General features: G+C 48.9%; 1 protein-coding gene across 2 annotated transcripts in view; it reads left to right on the top strand.

Annotated features, from left to right (window-relative positions):
- Positions 1 to 12,376, top strand: part of IQCK (IQ motif containing K) — a gene marked incomplete at its 5' end in the record, with an annotated part of 116,602 nt that overhangs the window by 103,156 nt on the left and 1,070 nt on the right. The gene's annotated exons all lie outside the window — the stretch shown is intronic.

Below are 12,376 nucleotides of genomic sequence, written 5' to 3' on the forward strand. Positions count from 1 at the left end.
CCTCACACGTGTGAGGCACTGGGTTTGTTCCTCAGCTCCACATAAAAATAAACAAATAAAGATATTGTGTCCATCTACAACTAAAGAAAATTTTTGATAAATAAATAAAAGGTGGAAAGGTTTTTGGGGACATTTAAGATCTGAATCATAACATAGAGCCCCCCCCCCAAAAAAAAAAAAAAAAAAAAAAAAAACAACTCTGATTCTCTGCAGGTACCAATTGGGTACCCTACAATTTAACTCCATGCTGACACTCTCTGGGGTCAGCACAGACCCCACAGCTTAAGGGTTCAGTCTCACAGAACTGCTTCCACTTCATATGCCAGGGGAAGTGGCAAGTCCCCAGGTTACCTGCAAATGATTTTCAACACGGCGACACATTGGAGTCCCCAGGATCTCCTCTCAGGTTCGATCATTTCTGGAGTGGCTCAGAACTCAGGAAGATGATGTACTTACCAGGTTGTCCGTTTAATGCCAAGGATGTAACTCAGGGATGGACGGGAGGGATGCACACGGCAAGCTATGTGGGAGGGGGTGCGGCGCCGCCCTGTCCTTCCCGCACCTTCATGTTGTGCTCCACAACCCAGAAGCTCTCTGAATCTTGTCCTTTTAGGTTTTTATGGAACCTTCACTAGGCGGGCATGGTTAACTAAATCACCGGCCATTGGTGATCGACTCCCTCTTCCGCAGAGGTTGGGGTGGTGCTGAAGGTTCAAACCTTCAGTGAGGTTCCCCTGGCAACCAGTCCAGATGCTGAGGCTTCCCAGCTGTCAGTCATCTCATGAGCATACAAAAAGACACTTATCACTACAGAGAATCCCAGGGTTTTAGGAACTCCGTGCTGGGAAACCATAACAAAGAGCAAAATATCTATTGCTTAGGTCCTTGGTGTGAAGCAAGCATGCAGTGGCCCCAGGGCCTTGGCCAGGACTTTGAGTGGATCCCACAAGCATCAGCAGGACTGTGTAGAGTCAGAAGCGTGCTACCGGTGAGGTGGGGATCCAATGACCTGGCAGCGGTGAGAATGGACCAAAGTGGATACATTTAGGAGCTATTTACAGGGTGAAAAATGGCATAAGTGAGTTGAAGCATCCTTTCTGTCTTTTTTGTCTTTTTTTTTTTTTTTTTGGGTACTGGAGATTGAACTCAGGTGCACTTGGCCACTGAGCCACATCCCCAGCCCTATTTTATATTTTATTTAGAGACAGGCTTTCACTGAGTTGTTTAGTGCCTCGCTTTTGCTGAGGTTGGCTTTGAACTCTCCATCCTCCTGTCTCAGCCTCCCAAGCTGCTGGGATTACAGCTGTGCACCACCGCGCCCGGCCTGAAGCATCCTTTCTAAAAACACAGATTTGTATGCAGATAGATGGATTACCTTAGAGGTCGAAAACATCCACCTTTTCTTTCCAGGGCACCAGGGAACTTCCTATTAGACATAACTGTGGACTAAGCTCTTGGCTTGTTCATTAGCATCCCCCTTCTGCAATGCTTGATAAACTGGTTTCTTAGTCCCTAGGATTTCTTTACTTGAGCCCCATCTGCCTGGGCTCCAAGGCAACCATTCAGGTACTGCCTGGGAATGCCTGCGATAATTTCTTGATTATTTATTAACTCGTTACACTTGTGGAGGAGTTGTTTAAAAATAAACTGGAGTATTTGTTTCTATCTCTCTTAAAGGCAACATCTAATACCCAGAGCTTCTGTCAGTCTGAACAGGGATGAGAACTGTTTATATCCTAAGCTCATTCAACATGCCTGGGATATTTCTAGAGGTTCAGTCTTGGCAGCAGCAGCTGAGAATGCAGAAATAAATTAAAAAGTCATAAGACGCGGCTGGCGGGGTTCGTCTGTGTTCATTCACACCCGTGACTCACTAGGCTTTTGAAGACACAGGATTTTGAAGGACTACCTAGTGGCTGGTGGCTGTTTTAACTGCTGTGCCTAAACTCCAATCCCCATGCAGTTTAACTAATTGTGAAATGGACCGACCCTTGTAAATTGAGATGTGGAAAGAAAATACTAATATATGGAGATATAAGTGCATACAAATAACACATAAAGATTACTCGATTATTTAAAAGAAATTCTTGTTTAAATATTTAAATACTATGCTTTCCATTTTCTATAATTAGAAAATAATTTCTTGCATAATCAAGAAATAATTCTATTGAACATTTGCCATGTGCTGTGCAGTGTGCACCAGTATATTGTGTCCTTGCAGTCTATTGAAAAGAAACTCTTACTAGCCTATTGTGTGCTGGTCAGTTTTCTGTTACTGTAACAAATACCTGAGATGCTCATGTTATAAACAGAAAAGGTTTATTTTGGTTTATGATTTAGAGGCTTCAGGATTGGTTTGTCCCGTTGCTCTGGCCTATGGTGAGGCAGCTCATCATGGCAGGGAACCAGTGATAGAGAGAGGAAGAGGTGGGGCCAGGGTTCCACTACCCCTTTTGAGGGCTCGTCCCCAGTGACCTCACTTTCTTCCACTAGGCCCATCTCCTAAAGCTTCCACTGCCTCTCGGGGGAGCCATGAGTTGGGGACCAGGCCTTCTACACACAGGGCTTTGGGGGTACTCCTCCAAACCATAGCATAGCCCGCTTTGTGGATGCTGGAACTGAGGTCCACAGGCTGAGTGCCAGACGTGGGTCACTAGCTGAAATGGTGCAATGCAGAACCAGATCCCTCCTCCTCCAGAGCTGTGTTCTCAGCGACCCCGTCACTGGCTCTGCCTCTGGGGTTTCCTTCCTGTCGTTTCCCTCACCTACAAAGACAAGCGCTTTGTTCAGGGTCTCCCTTTCCAGGGCTCAAGGCCCTTCCCAGGTTCAAACCTGAACAGCCCGCGACTTGGTCTCAGTCTTCTACTCCCAGCCTCACATGTTCCCCTTAAAAATGCTGCCTTGGGGCTGGGGATGTAGCTCAGTTGATAGAGCGCTTGTCTCGCAAGCACGAGGCCCTGGGTTCGATCCCCAGCACCGCGGGGAAAAAAAAAAAAAAAAATCGCTGCCTTGCAGGTGGCTCCACTCTGGGTTGACCTCGGGAAGGTTTTAGAAGTCAGGAACAAGACTGCGGTTACTGTCAGACCCCCGGAGGCCTCTGCCTTCCTAAAAATACTGCGACACAACATCTGGTACTGTTGAGACGTGGGGGTCAACTTACCGGACTAGGGACCTCGACATTTACTTCTTTGTAGAAAGGAAACCTTCCACAATGTGTTCTTCCAGTGTGGGGGCAGAAGAGCATGGAGACTTTTACGTGTGCGCGCGCGCACACACATTATTCAAATTTTCTATAATTGCTATAAATTCCTTTTATAATGGATGGAAAAATAATTTCCCTTAAAAATTTAGTTCAGTAAGACAAAAAATTAAATCTTGGTGATACATACTGTACACTCCCTGCCTTTCTAACCTCACTGTGAGGTGGTTAAGACCATGGGTTTTTTACATGAAGAGGTGAGGGTTAGACTCTTGGCCTGGTCATTTCCTTAGCTCTGTGACTTTGGGCAACTTGATTAACATCTCTGAGTTTCAATTTCCCACTCAGTAAAAATGAGAATAATGATAGCAACTACCTCTCAGAGTGGTTGGGAGGGTTACACGAGAAGATTAGTGTGTGGAAGGCCCTGAGCACGGCGTTCTGCATCTGGTGAATACAATTTTTGAAATTCTATGATGTGGTCTTTGGGGTTTTGTTATTATTGCTTTTGGAATGGGGTCTCCTATGTTGCCCAGGCAACGTCAACTCATGATACTACTGGGCCTGGTGGTATCCACCTGTAATCCCAGCCACTCAGGAGGCTAAGGCAGGAGGATCCAAAGTTCAAGGCCAGCCTCGGCAACTTAGTGAGGCCCTGTCTCCACATTGATAATAAAAAAGGGGTATGGGGGGTGTAGCTCAGTGGTAGAGCATTCCTGGGTCCAATCCTGAGAACCAGAAAAACCTCAAAACCAACCAAAAAAAGAGAAAGAACAACCCAAACCTTCACCATCTTGCCAAGTTCTGCCTGAGCCTCCTGAGTAGCTGGGATTCCAGGATCTGAATTAAAAGGTCCTCAAAAACAGGTTGTGCCTGTTCCCCCCGCCAGTCCATTTTTCCCAGCTTGCACTGGTCCAAGCCAACAGCTCAGCAAGGGTGGGTGTGTCTACCCGTGTAGCCCACCTGGCTCCAGAGGAAGCGTGTGTCCGGCACCCCTGGCTGCTCCGGGGCCCTTCCTCTGACCGAGTGCTCTGGTTGAACACCACGTCTGGGAGATGCAGCTGAATGGCTGAGGGCAGCACTGGGTGGCTCTTCTCATGGCCACGTGACTGTTCCTCTGTGTGACTGTCATCAATCCACTGTGGACGCTCATGCTGTGTCCCCTCTGGGGCCATCGTGAGAAATCCTGCTATGCTGGATGCGCTTAGATGTTCTTTCCTTTGGTGGCACATTTGGAATTGCAGAGCATGGGACGTACATTTGCTTATTCTACAGATGCTTCCGAAGCATTTTCCAAGGCGGCTGCACTGCTGTGCTTTCCCATCAGCCATGCAGAGGCTGACCACTTGCCCTGCTCCTAACCAGCACTGGGCGCAATGAGTCTTTTCCACGTTACCCATTCTGCCGGTTGCTGCTGGCTCTCTCTGTGCTTTAACTCCCTCCGTGACTAATGATGCTGCCTGCCTTTGTATGTGCTTGTCAGCCTGGGGGACACGGTTTCATTCCTGGATTCAGTTATGCTCTTAGATTATCTGATGGGGTGACTAGCCAGAAGGATGTTGAAGGAATGAGCACTCATGCCTGGAGGGGGCTCAGAGCCCCCGTGATGGAAAAGAAGAGCCTGCAAGCACATTCCCAACCTCTACCTTGGCCCTCGCTTTCACGTTCTTGGCTGGGTTTGACAGCTGAGCTTACAAGGTAACTCTTGTGAATTTTAAATGAGTGAACTCTTCAGTGCAATCCAACTTTTATTTCTATGGTCCACTTCCGGGGAAAGGAAGTCACATTTGTTGAGTACCTACTACATGTGCTAAGCACTGTGGTACTACAGGTGCAGTGTACCCAGGATTTTAAAAGTACCATCTCCTTAACCTTCATTAGGACTCTGTGAAGTTGAGATTATTATTATTATTATTATTATTATTATTATTATTAATTTATTTATTTTTGCCCTGCTGGGGATTGAACCCAGGGCCTTGTGCTTGCAAGGCAAGCACTCTACCAACTGAGCTATCTCCCCAGCCCAAGATTATTATTTTTAAAAAAAATTTTAATTTGTTATTTTTAACTATATATGACAGTAGAATATATTTTGGCAAATTATACATACACAGAGTATAACTTATTCTATTTAGGATCCCGCTCTTGGGGTTGTCCATGATGTGGAGTTACCCTGGTGGTGTATTCAGATACAAAGCTAGGAAAGTTAAGTCCGATTAATTCTACTGTCTTTCCTATCCCCCCCACCAACTCCCTTTCCTTCATTCCCCTTTGTCTAATCCAATGAATTTCTATTATTCTCCTCCACAGCCTCCCTTGTTTTGGGTTAGCATCCACCGGAGAGAACATTTGGCCTTTAGTTTTTGGGATTGGCTTATTTCACTTAGCATGACACTCTCCAGTTCCATCCAATTACCAGCAAATGCCATTATTTCATTCTTCTTTATGGCTGAGTAATATTTCATTGTGTACATATACCACACTTTCTTTGTCCATTCACCTGTTGAGGGACACCTAGGTTGTTTCCATTGCTTGGCTATTGTGAGTGGAGCTGCTATAAACATGGATGTGGCTGTGTCACTGTACTGTGCTGTTTTTGAGTCCTTTGAGTATAGATCGAGGAGTGGGATAACTGGGTCAAATGGTGGTTCTATCCCAAGTTTTCTGAGGAATTGAAGTTGAGATGATTATGTCTGCCCATAGTTCAAGTAAAGACATTGAGGCTGGGGTTAGATGGAGTGTTACCCAGTCATCAAGTGGCAGGACCAGGCCCGAATACAGAGCCTGCTTGATTCCAAAGTCTACCCTGCCAGGAGCAAGCAGACTTGGGTGGGGAACTTTATTTTTCTAGCAACTCATTAATCAGAAACTTCCTGGCAAGAATTTTATAAATCTTTCTCTGAGTAGACATCTCTAATAAGATGGTATCACAGCAGAAGGCTCTCTTTTCAATCTCCCAACACCAGATCTGGTGGACTGGGTGGTCTGCAGCTGGGGTACTCCTGCAGCTTCCGCCTGGCGGGACCCCTTTTCTCGCCCTTCCTCCTATCTGTGAGTGCTGACCGGCTGCAGTGATCCCGTTGGGCGCGGGTTCCCTGCGGATCTTTTTTCTTTTTCTAATGATTCCTTTGGAAAGTCCCTCCGCTCTGATTGCATGGTAATGCGTGCACTGAATACTGCAGAACACTTGGAGAAGCAAAAATTTACCTGTTTCCTTTCATTTAATCTGTTGGTTTTTTTGTTTGTTTCTTTTTTTAAAAGGGGGGATGCTGGGCTATAACTTTGTTGAGGCAGTGGGTGTAATTTTGGAGGTAATGAATGTAATCTTGTACAGGAAAATCGCATTTAAGGTATGTGCTATGAAGACCTCACCCCGGAGCGAATGTAAAACAGGACCCGCTTCTTCTAAAAGAAAGAAGTAACTTTTTTTTGCTTTAGAAAGGCAGGAAGGACAAGAACAAAAGCCAGCAGCGGCCCAACAGGAGAACCTGATTCCCAACATCTCTAGCGTTATCACCACGGTTGGCTCCCAACATCCCAGTCAGAAGATGGCATCTCTGCCCCCATCCTGGTCTCCGTTGGGGACATTGTTAACTTGGTATAGAGCAGTTTCAAATTTGCATCTTCAAAATTTATAGGCAATGTTCCCTTGACTTTTGTCCTCATTATTCAAACTTTGCAAAAAATCAGTTTAAAAAGATTTTTTTAGGAATGGAGTTGAACCCAGGGGCACTCCACCATGAGTTATATCCCCAGCTCGTTTTATTTTTTGTTTAGAGGCAGGGTCTTGCTGAGTTGCTTAAAGCCTTGCTAAGTTGCTGAGGCTGGCCTCAAACCTGTGATCCTCCTGCCTCAGCCTCCCGTGTCGCCGAGATCACTCCACCACAACTAGCACTGTCTGTTTTTTAAGGCACATTCCATTTCTTCAGGTTTATAAATGAGCAGGTCCCTAGTCGCTGCCTGATGGCTGGGTGTTTAGGTTGTTCCTAAGTTGCTCTGTGGTAGAAGACACAGTAGTGGACAGCTGGACCTTGCGTATGTTGATGTCAGGTCTTTGACTACAGAAATCTTTGCCACCCTAGCAGGAGGCAGTTGTGAGATCTTGAATCTATAGATGTGAAGAATGCAAACGGTACCTATGGTCCCAGCTGCTTAGGAGGCTGAGACAGGAGGATTGCTTGAGACCAGGAGTTTGAGAGGAGCAAGACCCCATCTCTAACACCCCCGCCGCCTCCAAAAAACGCATGACTACAGAGGCAGACAGTCCACAGTGTGACCTCGGGCAGGTTACATAACCTGTCTGTGCCTCGGTCTCCCTGTCTGTAAAGCTGGGGAAACAACGCACTTACCCAACCCCGACTTGATCAGGTCAAGTGCTGAACAAATACTACAGAAGCGTCTGTTTTTGTTTCCCTGGCACCCGTCCTGGAAGACGTGCCAACCAGGGGAGGAGTAAACACCTGGAGATCTCTCGTTCATCTTGCTGGCTGGAGAGTGTGATGCAGGCTCCCCTCGGTGGCCTCGGGCCCCAGCACTGCTAGGGTCCGCGGCTGCGTACTGGGAACATTCACAGGACATCTTCCCCGAGCAGTGGAAGCACCTCCTGGCCCTTAGTGGTTGCCTGTGCATTTTCTGGCTCCCCCTCTAGACGGCAAACTCCTTGAGGGCGGAGACTGTGCCCCAAGAATGATTGCAGCTAATATTTACTGAGCGCCTGACTCCGATCAGCCTCACGCAAAGCACATGACCCGCTGTGTTTCATTAGCTCCTCCCCGAGCCCTTAGCGGGCTGGTGACATTCTCAAGCTTGTCCCTGCGGTGGACTCCACAGGCCTTAGATGATACAGCACTTTTCTCCAAACTTGCCAGACCAAATGGCCACCCAAAGCAGGGGAGGGGACGCGTGCTGATTCCCAGGCCTCGGTGCCATCGATTCTGAAGGCCAGCGTGGGGCCCGGGAATCTGTGTGCTTGCCCTGTGGTGAGGCCCTGTCTGGCCAGCACTGTAAGAGTGACTGCCGGACCTGTGGCCCCGATTCCCTCCTCTGAGCACTAGGCACCTTCTGTCTGTCCTGCTGCTGGCCAGAAGGTTCTCCTTGGGGCTGTCACCTACCAGGAGGGAGGACGAGGACGCCCAAGCAGAGACGTCTGCAGGGCTCATTAGTATGCGGGCCCTTCTTGTCGCACTGCCTTTAATTGAAGCTGAAGGGCTGGCGCATCTCTCTGGGATTTTCCACTCTCCCAGCTCTTCCGGAACTGGCTGGGCACCAGGCTGCCAAGGGGACAAGGACGGCATAGGGCACCGAGGCATCTGTCTGATGGAATTGGGAGCCAACCCTGATGATGTCCCTGAACTCAGGTGGAAGCCGGTTCTTTCGGCAGCCCTGCCTGTCTTCCCGCTGACCTCTCCTGCCTGCCTTCCCGCTGACCTCTCCTGCCTGCCTCCGTCCTTTCCCGGGGACCTACCTATGCAGGACTGTTCCGCCCAGACCCGGAGGACCCGAGCAGAGTTTTGTTTCTTTTAAAGACAGGGTCTCACTGTGTCTCCCAGAGTGGTCTTAAACCCTGGGCTCATCTCTCCTCCTGCTTCAGCCTCAGCTCTGTCCCGGGATGATAGGTGTGTGCCACTGCACCCAGCGACTGTCTTGTAAGCCCTGGCATGAGCCTCTTCGGTCCTGGTCACTCCCTGCGTCCCCAGAGGCGATCACTTTGGACTCTCAGCCATTTCTCAGGTGGCTCCTCTGCTTCCTCAATAGGCTCGTATAGTAGGTGAGATTCTAGACACTCTGCTGATTCTGGTCGCGACAGATGAGGACCAGCTCGCCTACCCCTCACCCTTCTCCTCCCCAAACAGCTGAAGTGCTCTTCCTTTATTGACTGACATTGTCATTTTGAGTCAAACATTGGTATCTTCCTCTTCACCTTTATGTGTGTGTGTGTGTGAGGGTGAAATACGTATTCAGTAGGGACTAAATAAAACACATAAGGCAAGCACCCATGTGTTCACCACCCACTTTAAAGCTCACCCCACCCCTGGAGCCACTTACCCTGATTCTTGAAGAAATTTCTCTTGCTTGTTCCTTAGGGTTCTTTTCACCTTCGATGCCTCCCCGGCCTCTAGATTTGCTCTAACTGGGGTCACTCGCTGCGTGCTCTCCTGCGCCAGCATCTTCTTCCCGTGTTGCTAAGCTCATCTGAGTGGAGGGCTGTTCACAGCTGGCTCATCACCGCTGAGGCCGACCACAGTCTGTTTATGCAGGGGGCTGCTGACGGACATTGGGTTGCTTCCTGCTACCTGCCGTCCTGAGCCTCCTGATTCCCCTCCCCCAGGAGAGCGTGCAGAGCTTTCTGCAGGAAAGGCAGGTGTGGAATCACCTGTACTCATTGTCAGACTCGGTTTTACTTGGTAACACCTTTTCCAGTGTGGCTGCACCTCCAGAGTCTCTGACATTTTGTGCAGAGTGGGACCTGAGGCCGGGGACCTCCCAGGCGCCCTGGCGATTCCTCTGTGAGGCTCCCCTCCCACCTTTATTTCCAGCCCTTTGCCTCTAGACATGGTCTCTCAACTCGGCTTTAAGTAGCATCCCTAGCTCATTCCTGTCCCCTGCCCTCCCTCGAGATTTCTCTATGATGTTCTGGAAGAGATAAGAAGCGCCCTTTCCCAGGAAAGGTCAAAGTAGGTAAGAGAAACTGGTGAGGCATGGACAGGAATTGGTTAACACATGGGACCAAGGTAAGCAGGTGAGGTCTTCCTCAGACACAGCTGAGGAAAACCCGGGGAGACCCAGGGGCTGGGACTTCCTCCCAGAAGCCAAAGCTTCTCCACCTACAAACAGTCCCACCATTCATCGCCAGGGAGAAGGTCTTGAGAAACAGTTTAAATTTTGAGACTCACAGGCAGCCAGCATGATGCTTAGAATCTGGGGCTTCTAGACGCCTCTGGAGGTCCTGCGATCATATTTCTTAGAGGACTCACGCAGTCTGCTTCTCAGCCCTGGCTGAACATTAGTGACACACGGGAGCTTTGACTGCAGACTGAAGCCTAGGCCCCAGGCCAAGGACAGCAGATTTTTGGGGTGAGGCCCAGGCACCAATGAATTCCAGAAAGTGACCACATGATTCTTAAATCTAGCCAGGGGTTGAACCTGTAGTGGACCTCAAACTTCTTACTGGTGTTCATCAGAATCACCTGGAGGGCAGATTGCTGGGCTCCACCCCTAGTTTCTGATTCTGGATCTGGAATGGGGCCTTGAATTTGCATTTCTAACAATTTCCCCGTGTCCCCCAACACGCTTGGGAGCCATCTTGCAGGTCTGGAGTTCCCCTGGTGCTAGCTTGGGTTCCCCCGGGTACCTCCGCGAGGGAACGGGGCGGCCCAGACCCATTCCACCGCGCACCCCTCTTCCCGACTCTGTCCTGTAGTCACGGTAGCCGGAAACAGGCCAGGGCAATGGCACATGCTAGCAATCAGGACTTCCCACCCCTAGTCGTCATGGTCTACCAGCCAACCCACCAGGGACCAGTGAGGGAGCTGGGAGAGCACTTAGCAAGGACGGGAGTGCCCGTGGCTATGTTGGATCCGTGCCACACCCTCAGGGTCTTGACACAGAAGGTCTTCACTGTGGTCGCCTCTAGAGCATCCATATAGAGAACAAAAGATAGATACTGCACACTGAAAAAATAGCTCCTGTGACCCCAGGCTCCAGGTGAAGGTATTATTTTGGTTTGAGTTAACATAGGTTGACAACCCGTTAGCTGAAAGGGACCGTAAGTGTTCCAGATTTCAGAATATTTTCACTCATATAATGAGATATCTTGGGGTTGGGATCCAGGTCTGAACATTTATGTTTCATATACACGTCACCTGGAGGCAATTTTTTAAAAAATAGTTTTTAGTTGTAGATGGACACAATACCTTTATTTTATTTATTTATTTTTATGTGGGGCTGAGGATCAGACCCAGTGCCTCGCATGTGCCAGGCAAGCATCTACCACTGAGCCACAGCCCCAGCCCCACCTGGAGGTAATTTTATACAATATTTTAAATAATTTTGTGCATCAATACCGTTATAGTATGGCATTTTCCACGGGTGGCAACAAGTCAGTTCTCAAAGAGTTTTGAATGTGCTGACATTCAGACATTGGAGTTCTGGATTTTCAGTTTGGGCGTGTACAACCTGTACAAGTATTAGTCATCGTGATCACTATTGAAAACACAGTGGAACGTGGAAAGCAAAGGAATGTGTGGAGACCCTCGGCATTTCAAATTGCCTTCTCATCCGGCACCTGGGATTTTTGCACACGGGCCAAGATAGGGACAAGGAGGAAGGGAAGAGCAGAACGAGGGACTGACAGGAATCCTAGCCACTGCCAAGTCCACGCCTGAGAGCGAAGATCTGGAACTGATTTCCTTGGAATGAATCACAACCAAGAATCCTTGGGGAATTTTCGTGTGCCCTCCATTTGTGTGGCTGAAGGGTTCCCCCCACTTTCATCAGGAAACACCCGAATTGCATGTGATAGGGTGCGGACCTCACCACTGTGCCGGCGTCTGGCTGGTGTATGGCCTTAGTGGCAGGGGTGTGGGGGGGGATCAGGAAAGGGGGGTAGACACAGCTGGAACCCCTGCTCTACACGGTAGCCGCCTCAGCACCCTTTCGACCAGAACAATGCTCTTCACAAATAATCGGAGCCTATGACCTCACTCTCAGGCATTAGCATCCGAGGCAAGCACTTGGACTCCAGTGGCAAAGACGTTAACAAATTGAATGTCTTTGCGCTGGGGCTGTAGCTCAGTGGCAGAGCACTTGCCTAACATGTGCCCTTGAGGACCTGGATTCAATCCCAAAAGAGAGATTTCCAAAAGGATGTCCCCAACCCACCCCGGGCTGAACTTCCATGTTTATTTGGGGACTAGCTTTTATTTTGGAGGATCAATTTCCCTTTTAGAAAGTACCAGGCTGTGTCCAGCTAACTTTCCTGTTTGGCAGACTCAGGAAATCACCAGGATCACATTTTTGTCCACACCGACAGAGAAACGATTCTCTTCTGACCTTGTCATTGACCCCAGCAATACCTGGGATTTGTATTTGGGGTGGGTGGAGGGGAACAGATTGGGTCGAGTCCAGAGCCTGGAATCTGTCATGTTGGTAAAGCTTCCTGTAGCGCCTGGACCTGCA

This window comes from Sciurus vulgaris (assembly GCF_902686455.1).
Source record: "Sciurus vulgaris genome assembly, chromosome: 18".
Taxonomy (NCBI): Eukaryota; Metazoa; Chordata; class Mammalia; order Rodentia; family Sciuridae; genus Sciurus; species Sciurus vulgaris.